Raw genomic sequence first — 16,844 nt, forward strand, 5'->3', positions numbered from 1 at the left:
GTGGCCTCCTCGGTCACTGTGATGGAGGATAAGATCACTGGAGGGCCACAGGCAGATTTTGCATGTGTTAGTCTGGAGATAATTCATGGCCCCTCTTGTGCACAGTGCCCAGAGTGAACTAGTGCATGGCCCCAACTAAAGGCAGGTGAATAGGGTATTTGGTGGGAATCACATGGATAGTCTGTGGGTAGTAAACTTCTCTGTGGCAAAATGAATTAATGGCTGCCATGACAAAAGGTCACAGACTTGATATGAACAATAAAAACTTCTTTTCTACCACTTCTGGAAACTGGAAGTCCTAGATCAAAATATTGCCAGGTTTGTTTTCTATTGAGCCCTCTCTCACTGACTTGTAAATGATCACCTTCTCTCTGTTCTCAGTAGTCTCTCCTCTGTGCATGTGTGCATCTTTTGTGTCTCCCTGTTGGTCCAAATTTCCTCTTCCTATGAACACTAGGATCTACCCTAATGGCCGCATTTTAATGTTATCACCCTTTACCCTAACATGTACAGTCACATACTCAGATCCTGGGGGCTGGGCCTTCCAATTATGGATTTAGAGGCAGGAATACAATTCAACCTATAACAGATGTGTGTTGAGCCTGATCTAATTGAAAATAGTTATCTAAAATTTGTATTAAAAATAAATCATGACTTTTAAATGCTACAAAATTTTACCTAGGTGAAATGAGTCCATCCAACCTAAGCAACAGTCATCATCCTCACAGATGTTACTTCTGTTCAGTTTTTGATAGAACCAACAAGTTGGATTTTCTAAATATGAAACAAAAGGAAATTTTTTTCAAATAAAAGTCTAACGTGTGAAAGATGCAAATGTTAACACAAATGAAACTTATTTACAGCTATGAAATAAGTAATGGTATTAACTTTGCATTGATTAAAGAAATGTACTGGTGCTAATTAAAATAAACTAATTTCAGTGTCACACTCTAAACATTGATAGGAGGCAATATGTCTATGATTATTTTCTTATAATAGTCATTCACACACGAGTAGAATCACTATCATTTGCCGTGGCTCGGTCTAGCCTGCCAATATTTGGAAGAACAATTTAGAATTCAGTCATGCAAAGTAAGCAAAAACCAGATATCTATGACTGAATTGTTGCTTTGTTCAAGTGTTTTAGCATCCACAAAAATACCCAGTCACTAGAATTATAAGAAAAGGCACCTCCTGAACTTTCAGTGAAATCCTGATCATGTAAAATGCTTTCTCAGCTTGGTTCTGCAGGAAAAGCAGTCAGATGTGTAAGACACAGTGGGAATTACAGTTCTAAAATACAAAAGGAAGTCAAGTTCCCTCTTGGGTTTGTTTTTTCACAATGGACTCTCAAGTCTGTAGTAGAAGCTTTTCTAACAGCCTCGCCCTCTGACCCATACAGTTCAGCACTTGATTCTCTAACCTCACTCTGCAGGTCCATGCATATAAGTTGTTGGCTCCTCATGTTGGAAGGAATGTATCTGACATGTTTTACATCTCTCGCTATGCCTCTCATAAGATGGGATATAGGCGGCCCGTGAGAACTAATTATTAATACATTAGAGTAGAATTTACATGTTAATACACAGGCCTATGCTGGGTCAGTAGCTTTCAAGCCTTCAAATGCTACAGTAATTCCCCATTAGCCCTGGTTTTCTTTTCCATGGTTTCAGTTTCCTGAATTGTGATCCAAAGATATTAAATGGGAAATTCTAGAAATAAACAATGCGTAAGTTTTAACTTGTGTGATGCTCTGAGCAGTGTGTTGAAAGCTTCAGTCATCCTGCTCCATCCAGAAGAATCATCCTTCCATAAGAATCATCTCTTTGTCCAGTGTATCCATGCTGTGTACATTACCCACTGGTTATCACTTAGTCCAATAGGTATTAGACTATCCAAGTATCACAGTTTTATGTTCAAGTAACCTTTATTTTACTTAGAAATGGCCCTAATGGACAAACATAGTGATGCAAAGGAGGCACTGGGGAATAAAGAAAGAATGGATTAACTCTGGTACCTGTCACTGCACTGCAGGACATGTAGGAAAAGACCCAGGACACATAGGGTTCAGTACTATGCACAGTTTCATGCATCTACTGGGGGTCTTGAAACATATTTTGGACAGATAAGTTGGGACTACTGCACTTTCCACCAATCAATTAAATTTTCAATTAAATTTTTGCTCCCCTCCCATCCCCAGGGAGTTCAACCAAAATTATCTTTTCTCCCCTTAACCACCAGTGAGGGAGATGGAAAATCAAGGGCAGGTGAAGAACCAGAAGGGCCTCACTGAACATGTCTGTGATGTTTGTGAATTTGTGGTGGCATTCTTTGTTATAGATCCAACATCACCCCCAGCTCCTCCAACTATCACCTAATGCATAAATAGTCACAGCTGCAGCAAGTCACGAATGCTTGTCTATGGGGAATTGAGGACAGTATGGAGTAAGTAAGAATCCACCTCCCAGAAGGCTGAAGCTGGGTAAACCACATATAGGAAGAAGGGACAAAATCATACCACACTTACTTATAGACTCAGAGAACAAGTGAGAGCCAATTTTGGCAACCTTTATAAAAACTTTATCTTTAAAGATGACTCCTTTGTCTTATTGTCATGTGACTTCTCTCATTAGCCTCTAATCTCTGGACAGTCAGAGAAGCCTTCCCAGAGGCTTGGCAGAAGACAAGACTGAAGGCAAGGAATGGTTAGAATGCTATTTGTGACTGCAACTCAGAACAAAAGACACAGACACAGGCAAAAAAAGGGGGGGCAGACTTGAAGATAATAAGGTGGCAAAACTGATGGGATTTCACAGCTGATAGGATATGATGAGGGATGGGAAGAGAGGAAGGGAGTCAGCAATGATTCTCACCCAGTTTTCTGGTCCTACTGTTACGATTTAGATCTGATTCCCTACTGTTTAGATATGATTCCCTACTGTTATGATTTAGATCTACAGTATCCTCAAGAATTCTCTTGTGTGTGAAGGGTGATTCAATCATAAGGGTGCTATATTTTTTTCCAGTACTAGGAATTGAACTCAGGACCTTGTGCTTGCTAGGCAGGCGCAGTGCCACTGAGCTAAATCCCCAGCCCTAGGGTGCTGTATTCATCAGTGGATTCATCTGCTAATGAGTTTGATAGCTGTTGTGCCTCGAGGAGGTTGGAAGAGGTGGTTAACTGGAGGTACAACCTAGAAGGGCATATCTTCCTCCTTGGCCACTCCTTTCTCTCTCTGCTTTCTAGCTGCCATGATGTGAGCAGCTGTCCTTCCCTGACCCATCCACCATGCTGTTTCTATCTCGGAGCCAGGTAACCATGGAATGAACCCACTGAAATTGTGAGCCAGAATAACCCTCTCCTCCTTTAAGAGGTGGTTGTTGGATATTGTGTCTCAGTGATAAGGAAAGTGACAAAGACACCCACATTAAAACTGAGAAGGAAGGAGGGGAAGATTTAGGTGTTGATTTTTGACTTGGACAGGTTACAGTGGACCCTCAAGTTATGACAGGCCTGACATACAAACAACTTGGGTTAATTAGGATAATGCAAGATTCATCTGCCTCTTGTTATCCATCATGTGTACTTAGGTAAACATCTAGATCTCAGCTGTGCTGACTTACAACCAGCCCTAGGGAACTGATCCAGTTCGTAAGTCAAGGTTCCATTGTATATTGGAAGATTCATTCTTAAAGGAAATAAAGCAAATGGAGTAAGGTGAGTTGGACATTTGGTGCTGGGAATCAAATAGATAGTGGATAAAGTCAAGGAATGCATACCTTGTCAAGCTCCATTCTTAGGTGGCATCTAGAAGTAAGTTCTGTTGATAACTCTTCACACAACTAAATCCTTATATTCTTTGTTCTAGTGTTGAGCAGTTTTATTAAGAGGATCTTACTCTGTCACCACTAGGAAAAACAAAAACCAAGGCTAAAGTCAATGGCTACCTAAATATTGTCCCAAGGAATTACTATGTGGTGCACTTGCTTCACCACCTGTATCAGACATCTCTTATGGACCACTTCAGATCCTTTCAGCCTCCCTCACCTCTTATTTTAGCCTTCATGGGGCCACCCATGGAGCTCTGGGCAGTTTTGCCCAGGCACAGCCAGGAGTACACCTCAAGCCTCTCATCACCCAAACCAGTGCCTATCAGTGGGCAGCATAGAGTGGGATGTCTCGGGAACCCACTCTGTAACCATGCATGCCCGACCTGGGAAATGGGGACATTGACACCTTACAAGACAAATCTATGATCTATGGAGACAGAAGTTAGAGGACAGCGTTTTGCCTTTTCTTCCCCTGAAGAATAGTCCTAAGATGCATTGCAGATGGCTCCTCAGGTGAACCCCCATCCTAGTTAACTGCTGCTGTGAAAAAACTCAAGACTAGAGCTTTGGTTTTTTTCTCCCGGGACCATATTCCCAAGTAAGAGCCTCATACTTAATGCTTCTTCTCAGGCTGGTTTTTTGTTTTCTTTTCCAAAATGTAGGCCAAGACACAATGGAAATGAACAAGTAGAAAAATACAACAACTTGCTTTTAACTGTTCAACTGTGTAGGAAAAAGGCGGGTGGCATCCCTTTGGGGATATGTATGCTAACCCATTGTAAAAACTGGGTTTTTTTAGCCCAGGTAAAATTATTTTCAGTGGAGTCAACAAAGAAAGAGATATGTAACATAATTATTTTAAGGATTTATATTCTAAATTTATTGTTTTCAAGTGTAGGTATGAGGCAACCAATTCAATACATATTACCTAATGGCCATCTTGATAGGATTTTAAAGTACTGTCAGCTATTTTCAGGAATGTGTCACCTAATATTTTATTCACTATTCATTGATAAATACATTCTACCTGGCCTTTCCCTCTGTCCTGTTCACAATAATCATATAGTTTGAAATTTTCTATTAATTTCTTCCTTTCTTTGACCAGTCATACTAAGAGCCAGAGGTTTCCACAATGTTCCTGAAAACAGGATTCAGATAGCCAAGTACTGGGGGGCAGGGTTGGTCAAAGCTTCTTTGTCAGGCCTCAGCCTCTGGTCCTTCGGGAAAGAAGTGGGTAATGAAACCCAGGAAAAAGGAGATGTGTCACCAGCCAGCTGTGGCTTGGACTCTGATCTATCTGAAGAAGCACAGAGAGGACGTTGGAGGAAAGGGAGACACATCAGAATCCCTTAAAGGACAAAAGATAACATTTACTCAGTCAACATCTTTGCATACCCACAGTGTTAGAGAATGCATCACTGAACAAGATAGGCACCTTCCTGCCTTCATGGATCTTTCCACCACAAGATGCTACCTCATGGCCAGAGGCCCAAGAGGAAGGAGCTCCATGGGTGATCCAAGAAATGAATTGCTGCTACAGATTCCAACTTCTTCTGTTTCCAGCCTATGCCTTCCACCTGTTGGCCACACTTCTGTCTACCATGGCTGACGCTGTGGTGTGGCCCACGAGACATCCTGGTAGCATCCTGCTGGTATCATCTGAGGGAAGAGTTTCAGGTCCTTGGAAAGCCCTCACCTGTTCTCTTCTCTTAAAGGTATCACTTGGGCATGATCAGGCCGTTGCCCTGCTGCTGACCTCTGCAGAGAGCTAGGTTTCACCTACCACTGTCCTTTAGCCTTAAATCAGTGGCCTTTAGACTTTTTAATTAGGACCCCCAGGGAGAAATATATTTTACATTGCAGTAAACTTTTTTATCAAAGTAATTATGAACACATTTCAAAGTTATTTTTACAAATTTATTGCAAAAGAAAAGACCTCCAGTAGCCCAATTCAGAGATTTATTTATAGTGGGTGCATTTCCCAGAAAAAGAACATAGCTATTATTAATCTAACTCCTAGTAAAAAAGTGTTTGGCTAAAGATCATTAGATTCTTGACTGATACTCAGCTGACAGTCAACAGGGTGAGTAGGTAATGTTTCTTTGAACAAGCCTTAATCCCATTGAAGTGTATCAGAAAATTGCTTAAATGTCTTCTTAGGGATGCGCATTTTTTTCCAAAAAAGTGATTGTGAATTGCAATACTCTAAGGCTCTTATCTCAGACAAAATTTAGAACAATTTTCTCTTTATAGTTGCAACTGGAAAACACATTTGCATTATTGAAATAGAAATCATAATAAATAATACCTAACCTTACCAAGTCCAAAGGGTTTGGTTTTATTCCTCTTATTTTCTGTTTTTTAAAAAATATTTTTACTGAAGCAGACTGATGGTTCCTAATTGGCAGAATAAAAAAAAAAAGTTAGGCTATTCTGTTTGTGTGACAAAGGTAAAAACAATACCAGAGGCTTCCTTTAAAATGTTGTGCTTTACTTATCAGAATAATGTCATTTGAAATTGTCATTATCCGTTATGTTTAGAGGCTTTAATTTACACATTTAATGTTTCATTGTATTTGTCAGGGTCAAAAGATTTCTATAAAACACATATGAAATTTTGTAATAGAAACCAATGTTAAAGATAAGAAAGTTTATAGCAGTTGTATTTATAATAGCTAAAATCCAGAAATAATTCAAATGTCCATCAACAGGAGAATGGTTGGTACAGACAAGAGAATTGTCATATAGCAATATGAAGGAATATTACTCATTGTTTTTATAAAGACCACACTCTGGTACACAAACCAGGATGACTCTTACAGTCATGATGAAAACGAAAGAAGCCAGACACCAAATGAGAACATACTGTTTGATTGTATTTATGTGACGTAAAAGAACAGGCCAGGACCAATCTGGTGAGGGAAGTCAGAGTAGTGGTTACCTTGGAGGGGAGGGCTGTTGGCTATGAAGCCATCTGATGCTGAAATATTGATTTTGTTTGTTTTCAGCTTTATTAAGGTTCAATTAATAATGAAAATTGTGTATGTTTTTGGTGTACAATGGGATATTTTGAAGTATGTAAGCACCGTGAAATTTTAAGTCAGGCTGACTGATTATCTATACCCTCTTGCTTATTATTTTTTATGGTGAGGACATTCCATAGCTAGTGTCTTAGTGGTTTTCAAATATATCATATATTATTATTACTACCATCACCATGCTGTACTATAGATCTCCAGAACCTGGTCCTCCTGTCTGACTGAAATTGCGTGCGTTTTGATCAGTATGTCCCCATCCCGCCTCCCTACAGCCCCATTCTACTCTCAGCTTCTGTGAGCTCAACTTTTTTAGATTTCACATGTAAGTGAGATCACGCAGTATTTCCCTTTTTGTGCCTGGCTTATTTCACTTAGAATAGTGTCCTCCAGATTTAACCATGTTGTTGCAAATGAGGCTTTCCTTTTTTTTTTTTTTTTTTTGGGCTGAATAGTACTTCGTTACACACACACACGCACACACACACACGCCCACCCCTCACATCACTTCATATCACATCACATTTTCTTTATTTATTCTTCTATGAACAGACATGTAGGTTGGTTCCATACCTTGGCTATTGTGAATCACGCTGCAGGGAACATCAGAGTGCAGATATCTCCTCCCCATATTGACCTCATTTTCGTTGGCCATATACCCAGTAGTGGAATTGCTGGATCATATGGAATTCTATTTTTAATCCTTTGAGGGATTTTCATATTGGTACCTATAATAGCTGTACTAATTAACATTCCCACAAACTGTATAAGCTTTCCTTTTTCTCCACAACCTTGCCAACAGTTATCTTTTCTGTTTTTGATAACAATTCCAACAGTATATTTCATTGTGGCTTGTGGTTGTTATTGTTCAAGGTTTTTTTTATTTGTTTAGATAGGGTCTCAACTCACTTGTGGCCCAGGCTGGCCTCAAACACACAGTGACCTTCCTGCCTCAACCTCCCAAGTCTTGGGATTAAAGACGTGTGCCACCATGCCTGGCTTCACTGTGGCTCTGATTTACATTTCCCTGATGATTCCTCATGTTGAGAAATTGTTCATATGCCTGTTGGGCATCTTTATGTCTTTTGAAAAATGTTTATTTCATTGTATAATGGTTTTTTGCTACTGAGTTGAGTTCTCACATATATTTTGGATATTAACTTTTTATTGCATGGTTTGCAAATATTTTCTTCCATTCTTTAGAGTGTCACTTCATTTCATTGATTGTATCCTTTGCTATGCAGACACTTTTTAGTTTGATGTACTCTCATCTGTCTATTTTTTCTTTTGTTTCCTGTGCTTTTGGGATCATATCCAAAATATCTTTACCAAAACCGATTTTCCATATGTTTTCTTCCAGTAATTTTAGAATTTCTGGACTTATATTTAATTTTTTAATCCATTTTTAGTTATTTCTGTATATGGTGTAAGAAAGGGTCCGATTCCATTCTTCTGCATGTGGATATTCAGTTTTTCCATTACAGTTTACTGAAGAGAATGTCCTTTCCCTACTGTGTGTTCTTGGCACCTTTGTTGAATATCAGTTGACTGTAAATGTGTGGGTTTATTTTGGGATCTTCTATTTCACTCCATTCATCTGTATATCTTTTTTTATGCCAGTACAATGCTGTTTTGATTACTATAACTAGCCAACTTGGAGATTAGGTAGTATGATGCTTCTAGCTTTACTCTTTTTGCTCAAGATTCCTTTGGCTATTAAGGGTTATTTGGGGTTCCATATGAATTTTAGTTTTTTTCTATTTCTGTGAAAAACATCATTGGAATTTTTACAAGAATTGCACCCAATCTTGAAAAAGATTGCTTTAGGTAGTATAGGCATTTTAACAACATTCATTCTTCCAAGTCATGGACAGAGGATATCTTTTTATTTATTTGTATCTTCAATTTATTTCCTCAGTGTTTTATGGTTTTAAGTGAACAAGTCTTTCACTTTCTTGGTGACATTTATTTCTAAATATTTCAATACCATTTTAAATGTGATTGTTTTCTCAATTTCTTGTTTGTTCTTAATTTATAGAAACTCTAAGGATTTTTGCTAGCTGTTTTTTTATCCTGCAACTTTATTGAATTTATGCATAAATCCTAGTAATTTTTGGTGCAGTCTTTAGATCTTCCTAAATATAAGATCAAGTCATCCATAAACAAAAACAATTTAACTACTTCAGTGGAAACATTTATTTTAATCTGTACGCTGATTACATGGAGATAAACACAGGTTAAAAAAAATTGTGTTTTTTAGCATTCTATATCCAAAAAACAAACAAACAAAAGCACAAGCAAAAAGAATATTCTCTACTGACATCCTCTTTAAAGCCAACATTTTAGGAGTAAGTATATAATTAACTCTGAAGTTTCCTTAATAGAGTCTTACATTTTATAGTACTCTTCACTTATTATGTTTTAGATCTAAAATGTCCCCTAAAAGTCTCATGTTTGCATGGAGGGCCTCACTGGAAGTGGGTCCCGGGGGATGCAACTTAGAAGAGTGTATTCTTTTGCTCAGGTTTTCCCTCCCCTCCCTTCCTCTTCCCTCTCCTTCCCTTCTCCTTCCTTTCCTCCTTCTTTCCTCCCTTCTTTTCTCCTCCCTCCCCGCTCCTTCCTCACTACCCATGCAGTGAATAGCTTTCCTCCACCATGCCATTCTGCCCTGGAACCAGGTAACTACGAACTGAATCCACTGAAACTGTGAGCCAAAATAAATCTGTCCTCCTTGTAAATTGTGGGTATCAGGTATTTTGTCCCAGGGACGAGAAAGTAGCTAATACAGCACCTTTGCAAGATGACTTTTCATATGGTTCCATCACTTAAGTATCTGTTGAGTGTTACTTGTCCTCATCTCATTCTCACAGTGAACTCTGGTGGTGCAGAGGGTTAGACGTCATTATTCCAACACAGGCAAATTGAGGCTCAACTGATTAATGACCAAGTCAGGACTAGCACTCAGATCTCTTAAACCCAAATCAAATAATTCTTCCCTAACAATCATCCACCACTCCTTACCTAGGAATGATTTCAAGCAGAATCTCATCGTGATTCCCCCTGTTCCTCTTGGACTTCTCCAGAGAGGAATTCTTCATGGATGGTGACCATCTAGTAACAATTACGAGGGCTGCCATATATTACACTCAAGAAATGTGTTTTTTCTCCATTGTCACAGTTGGTTTAATCCTCTCAACTTGAGAAGACAGGGGAAAGAATATGTATTCCCTTTTTGCATTTGTAATGACTGAAGCTTAGTGAGGTTATACAACTTTCCCAAGGTCACATAGCAAGTGAATGGGAGTCCTGGAGTAGTTTAACACCAGGTCAGCCTGACGTCAAAGTCTGTTTGTTTAAATAGTAATGTTTCTGCTTCCTTTACCAAGTGTTAACAAAAAACAATCTTCCATAAGTGTATGCAGCCATGTCCCATGCCAGTACCACTTGCTGAGTTTCAGTCCGTTAGTCTGAGTTCAAAACTAAAACCCTGTTGCATCTGCTGTGTTCCGATCCCAGGAAGGGAAAGGCTTCCTGATGCACTACACAGATGACAAGACAGGGTCATGGACAGGGTCAAGAGGAACAGAAAATGTAAGGAGTTGAGGCTTTTATCAATATTGAATCAAACTTAGATTTATTTGTGCAAATTTACAGAAAAATTATTCTGTGCTTCCATGTAGGCAGTACTGATTAAGCGTTAAATGCAAGCTTCATTTTCATAACAGAATGAAGTGTGTTAGGAATTGAACGTACACTTTAGGACTAAGTGTTTCAAAGTAGCCTTTTTCAATTTGCATTCAAATATCATTCCTCTACTTCCTATGGCAGACCCAATTCCAGGCTGAGGTCTCACCTCCTCCCTGTGATATGCTGATGAGAAAGAGAAAGATTTTGGCAGTCAGGAGTTTGGCCTGGCATTCACAGCTAAGCCCGGAGGTTCTGCGGAACAGAACAGTCTCCGCACTAGACAAAGCTGTTCTGCAACCATAATGGATCAAGACATAAACAAGACTACTTCATAATCTGTCTGAACACAGATAAAAATAACAGTCATGCTTAAGCAAGAAAAGACTAACACCTTCCTTCACAGCTGATAGGAATGGCTATTGTTTCTTTATAAATCATGGCTTCCATCTCATCTGTCCTTTTTGCCTTTAAATGAGAATTACCAAGATACCCACATAGAATTTCCCCACATCCTGACAGCAGCCAATGCAGAGTAGAGCTAGCCTTCCTCCAGCCCTCTCCCAAGCAGCACACACAAACCCAAATCCTGTCTTTCTCACCTCCTCCTACTGAGACACCCCAGGGCTCCCTGTCTTGTGTGTTCTCCCTCACAATAAGAAGTTTATAAATAATCTGTTCATTTATAAGTATGTGCCTGGTAACATTTGCCTAAAAGGTAATGTCATCAGCTCCTTGCTTAAAGTTCCCATGACCCTGAGAAGCATATTGAATTTGGAAAATGAGATGAAACATTTCAGTATGAAACCTATTTGTTTCTTTAAAGATCAAGAATTCTATGTAGTATACAACAGTGTCAAAAGCTATCAGTGGAAAGGCAAATGCTTTTGTCTATGACCACAAATTTTGATGAGCACTATTTAAGCAGGCCCTACTTTGATTTTTTATATTGTTTAATGCTTGATATAAGGTGAAGGCCATGGGGGCTGATGAAGAGTGTTCATGCTTGGAAGTCAAACCCCAAGGAGGTACAGTATAGTATGTAGAGAACCTGATCCAACAAATGGAAGGAAGGAAAATGCAGAGTCCTCTCTGTTCCAGGCAGGAACATAGCAGTGAACCAGAAAGACAATATCCCTGCTTGCTGAGGGCTTACACCTCTCACCAGAGGAGACAGCAAACCATACAGGATATGATTAAGCAGGAAAGGGGAATACAATTAATAAGGGGGGGTGTGCTCATGAAACGTCAGTTCCAAATAGCCAAAATAGCTCATTTCCATAGGTCAGTTTTAAATAGCTAATTGCTCATTTCAAAGGAAAATGAGCTGCATGCTTTCCCTGTGATGAGTACATGTTGACCGGTTGCCACAGACTGCTGGAGACGTCTATGAAGAATTCTAGATCATATAATAATGAAAACTTAGCACATGGCTAGCAGTTGGAAGTGGCTGCTGGCAAGGAGCTCAGTTAATGCCACCAGGCAGTGCTGTATTTGGAGCAGAGTTTTTAACACAGGTATTGCCAATCTCTCCTCTGATGAGTACAGGATGATGACATGCTGAGCTTTCATTAACGTACACAAATATTCAAAATCTAGGCAATGCTTTATGGTAGCCACAGGATCATTCACCTTGAAAAAATACTTAGGAACATAGATGATGTGGTTAGAATGCGCTGGTATGTATTTTTCCATGAATTTGCTCAAAGTAATTTACTTAGTTTTTTAGGATTATAGAGTGTAGAAGGTCAGAGTGACTGAGGAAGCAATGCTGCCACCCCAAGAATGTGGTTACTTGTGATGTTGGAAGTATGTGTGCTGCCAGATGATTCCATAAAGTATATGTGTAAGATATAAAATTTAGAAGACTCTGTCTCAAAATAAATTTTGAATGGAGGGCTAGGATGTGGCTCAGTGTGAAGGCCCTGGGTTAAATTCCCAGTACCACAAGGTTGGGTGGGGGTGGAGAGAGTCCCCTCCCACTTCCAAAAGTAAAGTAGCAAAGCATGAGCCAGAAATAGCAGAATTCAGAGCAACTGAATTGGAAACTGTCCTCAGGGTCAGATGAATTCCTCACTTATCCTCAGAGTTGCCTGGCAATGTCCTTGACCTTTATAACTTCAAGTTCACTCAGCAAGCACCAGGAGCTGTATGTTAATCAGCTTTATATTACTGTAGCAAATACCTGAGCTAAATCAACTTAAAAAGAAGAAAGGTTTATTTTGGCTCACAATTTGGGGCGGGGGGTGTCACAGTCCATGATCAATTGGCCCCATTGCTTCTGGGTCTGTAGTGAGACAGCACATCATGGCAGGGAGAGTGTATTAGAACCTCATGGAAACCAAGAAGAAGGAAAAAGGAGCAAAAGAGACAAAGGTCTCACAGTCCCCTTTAAGGGCACACCCCTAATAGGCTAAGACCTCCACTAGGCCCCACCTCAAGTTTTCCACCACTTCCTAAAAGTTCACACTGGTGAACTAGCCTTTAACACATGGACCTTTGCAGGGAACAACCCAGATTCAAATTATGACCTCTGGCTTCACAAAAAAACAGCTCAACACTTTCAATAAGGGGGAGGAAATGGGCTTTTGTATTCACCCTTGCCCCTGAGCACTCCCCACAGCTGGCACACCTCTCCTGCTAGCCATCTGCTAACAAGTCAAAGGCTTCTGATAACTCCCCACTTACCTTAAAATAAAGAAATTCAACAACCTGCATGTCCGGGCTCTGAACTGCTCCTTTAACCCAAGATTTTTCCCTGTATTGAGCCCTGTTCTTTCTCCTCCTATGCCTCTGTCTTCACTTTTGTCCCCATTAGGATGAACACTTCTGTATGATGCCAGCAGGATCAAATCCCACTTGCCATTCTGCAGGCCCCCGTTCTCAGGCTGCCATCTTCCAAAGCCCCTTGGGCAACATCTTAGCTACAGGGGATCGCAGGGTCTTTGAGCCCCTTACCCTGGCTCTGGGTGTCCCCCTTTATCTTCTCACTGCCCACCTGTATGACACAAGCCAGCTCCCAAAATAGACCCTGGTTTTTCCAAGTTGGATTCACATTTGTGTCCCTATAGCAAAGAGCACACAGTTCCTCAGCTTAGAGGGCATTCAATGAACAGTAAAGGAAGACATTGCATATGCTGAGGCACATGGCACTGGAATAATGATGTCCTCCCTTTACCATCTCTTTTTCATCCTTTTTCAGTTTGTTTTGCTTATTTATGTGCTGTTGCTTTTCTTATGAAATGAAAGAGCCTCCATCCCCAAAGTTTCACTTTTAAAGTCCATCTATTCCAATAACTATTTCCTCTTCTTCCCTCTTTGTTTTTTTACATATAAAATGAGTCTCTGACTAGCACAAAAAATACAAGGAAAGAAGTCACTACTACCTAAAAGGAGGTACAATTTTACCAGAATTAAGTTGATAAGGATATGTCAGGGTTGTGTCTCATGGTGACAAAGAATGAAACTGAAGACAGAGGAGGTAGGGCATGAGCAAATTTATTTAAGAGATATAAAAGCAAGGAAGTAAACGATGTAAAAGCAAGGAAGTAGAACTTCTGCTAGCTGGGAGGAGGTTCTAAGCAGTATACCCGAAAAGGCTCTGTGTCTAGAAAGTTTTGAGAGGTTTAGAAGGGAGCTCTGGCCATTGTGTAAGCAATACAATCTCTATCTATAGGAGACTCTATCTATAGAATCTAGCCAGATTCAATCTATACAGCATTCATACAATGTCCATTCAGGCCTGTGTACCCTTGAGCCAATGGCCTAGCTGATCATGCTCTGGGCAGGTCTCTGACAGCTGAAGGACACCTGGAAGATGGTTTGTAAAGACACTTGGAGGGTCATGACCCAGGAGACTGCATTTTGGGTTTCCAGACTCCATTTGGATGCTGTTGTCCTTTCTGCTTAAAGGAATCCTACCTCCTGTTTCACTAGTTCCTGTTACCAGGTCAAGATGCCATGAAGTTTCATGACAGTTTACAAGTATAAAGTCAATGCCAAGATTCATATCCACTGTAATAGTTTCTTCCTGCTGCTCAGGGTCAGGATCCTTTCTGAGACTCCATATTAACTCCCAATCTGTTCTCTCTTTATCAGTTCTGGCTACCATGACTCAGCCCACATCCTATCTTGGCAGCCTTCTCACTGTCCCTTAGGAGTTTCTCTCCTTGGTCTCCCTGGAGTCATTTCAACCATCACCGTACTTCCTACGTTCTTGCTGCACAGGAAACAAGTATATAGAACTGTGGGGGGGGGGGTGTGGTACTGGGGATTATAATGAGCTACATGCCCAGCACTTTTTTGATTTTTGTTTTCTTTTTGGAGACAGAGTCTCACTAAGTCATTTAGTTGTCCAGGCTGGGCTTGAACTTGCGTTCCTCCTTCCTCAGCCTTCCAAAGTACTATGATTACAAATGTGTGCCGCCACATCAGGCTAGAACCTTTTCTTTATGTGTTTCCACACTGGGAAATAGGCATGAGGTGAGCAAACACGGCGTTTCTAGAGACTCCAGAAGTCCTTACGATCATGGTTCTTGGAGCACTTGGCAGACTCGGTGGACTTGGCCTCCACGTGTACTGGCCTTGAGCTTGGAAATTCTCCCCTCACCCTGTACCTTTCCATAAAGGCCAAGGAGTCCTTTCCTCCAGGGCAGTCCCTCTTTCTGTAGTAATAACAGAAGGAATGTGCCCCTCTCAATCAGGTGAGCGATGCTTTGCCCCTTTCTCCCTAAGGAACAAATGATTAGAAGTCAACTCAAGATTGTCAGGTGCAGGCCTTGGATTAGCTACTAGAAACGATTACCCATCTATTCCACACTGCTTATGAGGAACAGTGGAATCTCCTTCTCTAGGAAGCTTTTCAAACCAGTAGAATTCCATCTGTCTGTAATAATGATATGTGTCTACCTGAAGCCAGGAAACTAAATGGACCAGTTGCTCAGAATCCTCCTGCAGTGTAGCAGCCAGCATTCGCAGTGATGGTGCTCTTTTGTTTATTTGAATAATCATTCCCTCTAGCCCAAGGAAGTGTCTGCTTTATCACTGATTTGTCATAACACGCATCAAAGTACTTGGGAACATCCCAGCAGCAACACCTGTAAGAAATCACTACTCACAGAGCAGTGGATTTGCTGGTAGAGGAGCGGGCAAGGGGGCTGCTGGTTACTGAAGAAACCGCCCAGAATTCGAGATGCTTGCTCATCACTGAAATGGGTATTAAAGGTTGAAAGAAGGGAGGAGCCTGGTCCCTAGAAGGTCAGTCTTCTCCTTTGTGAGCAAATGTTGGGTGTTATGTTAGATATATTAGCTGCTACTTGGTAGAGTCAACATGTTTTAAGTGGTAAGGGGCTTCTTCATGTAGCAGCCAAGAGCAAATAGGCTTCAGGCACAGACAGCCATCACTTGAGCTCTGGTTCCTGCCTATAAACTGCCTTGTCCCAGTTATTGACTGCATCCACCTGACAGCCTTGTTAGAGGCTGACATGAGAGGGATCCACATCAAGTGCTTAGCACAGCTTGCTGAGAATAGTGGGAGTAAATAAGTACTGGTTAGGAGTGTTTGGTTTGTTAGGATGGTTATTTTGTTATGTACATGATGTTCCTGGGAAGTTCTATCTTTTAAGGATGGGGATAAAAGAATGTGTCCCTGGACTAGATTGGGAAGTAGTAATGAAGTAAAAACATCACAGCAGCCTCAATTGATCAGGGTGTGATGGTGCACACCCGTAATCCCAGCACTAAGGAAGTTGAAGCAGGAGAGTCACTGTGAGTTCAAGGCTACCCTGAGTGAGCTTTAAGGTCAGCCTGGAGCGTAGTACATAGTGATACCCTGTCACAAAACAACAAAAAGTGGCCACAATTGACCACAGGCAAGTCACTGGGGTCCCAGTCCATGTGTTCTACAGCTGGACTTCTCTGGACTAGTTATGTTGCCAAATAGCCAGAAGAGGGTCCACTGAGCCTTCTCGTGTGTGTGTGTGTGTGTGTGGTGTGTGTGTGTGTGTGTGTGTTTGTGTGTGTGTGTTTTACTGGGGATTGAACCCAGGGAGCACCAAGCTACATTTTCATTTATTTATTTATTTGTTTATTTATTTAGTTAGTTATTTAGTTATTTTGAGACTATTTCACTAAATTGCTCAGGCTGGCTTCAAACTTATGGTCCTCCTGTTTCAGCCTCCCAAGTAGCAGGGATTACAGCTATGCACCACTATACCTGGCTAGCTTTTCCTCTGAAGGCAGTAATTAACAAGTTTTTAAAAAACAGCATGTTCCTAATAAAGCACCATAGTGAAT

At 40.6% G+C, this 16,844-nt stretch overlaps 1 long non-coding RNA gene across 4 annotated transcripts in view; it reads left to right on the forward strand.

Moving 5' to 3' along the window:
- LOC147823331 (uncharacterized) overlaps positions 1–16,844 on the forward strand; it is a 105,944-nt gene that overhangs the window by 42,706 nt on the left and 46,394 nt on the right. The window lies entirely within an intron of this gene.

Source organism: Heterocephalus glaber, unplaced genomic scaffold (assembly GCF_053883595.1).
Source record: "Heterocephalus glaber isolate CG9 unplaced genomic scaffold, H.glaber_assembly_v1.0 deba00001593, whole genome shotgun sequence".
NCBI lineage: Eukaryota > Metazoa > Chordata > Mammalia > Rodentia > Bathyergidae > Heterocephalus > Heterocephalus glaber.